Source organism: Bison bison, unplaced genomic scaffold, assembly GCF_000754665.1.
Source record: "Bison bison bison isolate TAMUID 2011002044 unplaced genomic scaffold, Bison_UMD1.0 scf7180017864389, whole genome shotgun sequence".
Classification (NCBI taxonomy): domain Eukaryota; kingdom Metazoa; phylum Chordata; class Mammalia; order Artiodactyla; family Bovidae; genus Bison; species Bison bison.
In genome coordinates, this window is record NW_011494961.1 from 5,356,848 (window position 1) to 5,358,865 (window position 2,018).

Sequence of the window (2,018 nt, forward strand, 5' to 3'; positions counted from 1 at the left end):
AGCCCACCAGGCTCCCCCATCCCTGGGATTCTCCAGGCAAGAACACTGGAGTGGGTCACCATTTCCTTCTCCAATGCGTGAAAGTGAAAAGTGAAAGTGAAGTCGCTCCGTTGTGTCCGACTCTTAGTGACCCCACGGACTGCAGCCTACTGGGCTCCTCCGTCCATGGGATTTTCCAGGCAAGAGTACTGGAGTGGGGTGCCATTGCCTTCTCCTATTTGGGGAGCACTTAACCCCAAACCCTACTATCCAATGCTAAATGTGAATGAACACAAAAACCACATTTATTTACGAGAATTTGGGATTGTTTACACAGTATAACCTATCTAATTTAAGCAATATACGTTCTTTATTGCTTTATAATTATCTTTAAATTAAGGTCCAATCTGGACTCAAATAGTTATATTACGACTTACAGTATAATGGTCAAAACATCATGGTGGCCATTGGCACTTGGCTCTGAGAGATTAAGGTTTGAGTGACTAAGGCCAAATATATTTGTTTGCTCTTCATTATCCCCAACTGTACTCAATGTACCCGAGAAGATTTCACCTTCTAATTAATTTATAAAAACGGAATCTAAAATAATATGATATTTACCTTCAATGACATGAATCTTTGGAAACACTGTAATGCTTTAGGTAAAATGTTCAAAAGGCAGTTCCAAAAGCTGAGTCCCAAAGGCCTCTTTGAAATCAACCATGTTATTGGAATTTGCGTAGAATGTCTTAATAGTGTGATGAGGAAAATATATGTTAAAGAACTAAATTCTGGTTGGTTTTATGATTTGTCATATCTTGTCACAAAATATATCATGTCTACTCTGATAATTTATAAAAGCAATGTATTCAGTAATTGTTGTCAAACATTATGATGTATTTTCAAACTATTGGAAAACAAAGGAATTTATAGAATTACACGAGTGCTAAGCTGCTGGCAAAGCATGGACGTCTTTGAGACTTGGAGACAACTGGAATAGAATATAATCTGGATGCCAACAAAACTTTGTCTCTCATCTTTTTTTTTTTTTTTTTGGTGCTTATTTTCTTCTTTCTTATGATAGATTTATCTTCTCTCTGTTGGAAAGAGTATTGGTAGTAAAAACTATGGCCTCTCCACCTATCATACCCAAATGGCTGTTGATAGACCCAGACAGCTTTCTTTGCCACATACCCAAAAATACCAGGAAAAGAGTTCATTGATCAACTGGCAACAGGGAGCTGTACCCTCTCCTATCAACTATAGATTTTCAAATGGATTTTGTTCTGATGTCTCGAAGCTCTTGTTTGCCTTCTTACATTTGGAAATGAAAGAAAAATTTATTATTTCAGATAGCTCTTTCTTTTGTGAAGGTGGGTATGTTCCTGATGGACGGTCTCATAAATGAGAGGTTGCTGTGGGAATTCTGAATACTCAGGTAGAATTGGCTGGCTGACAGGCTACATGTTGTGTAGGAGAGCAGAATTGTTGACTGAGTGTCCCTTAGCAGAATTATCAAGGTTTGGTTGAGGCACTAACATCCACACTTGCATCTCCCCAGGCTGATGACTCAGTTATTCAGCTGAGAAGACCACTAGTTTGTGTTTGTCAATGAAGCTTTGTGGGTAGGAATGAGTACAAAGAGGTCAACTGATAGCACTGCTCACAAATAGATCTTCCTTTATTCCCCATGATTCAGCCCCAATTCTTACACTCTTATGTCATTAATTCTTTTTCTTTTTTTTCTAATTGCTAAGATGAAGAATCTCTCCAAGATTCTTTTTGAAAAAATAGCTTCTGCTTTTCCTGCAAGTCCTTTATTGAGATAATCTGGGTTTTAGTTTCCTGCATATTGAAAAGCAGAGACATTACTTTGCCAACAAAGGTCCATCTAGTCAAGGCTATGGTTTTTCCAGTGGTCATGTATGGATGTGAGAGTTGGACTGTGAAGAAAGCTGAGTGCCAAAGAATTGATGCTTTTGAACTGTAGTGTTGGAGAAGACTCTTGAGAGTCCCTTGGACTGCAAGCAGATCCAACC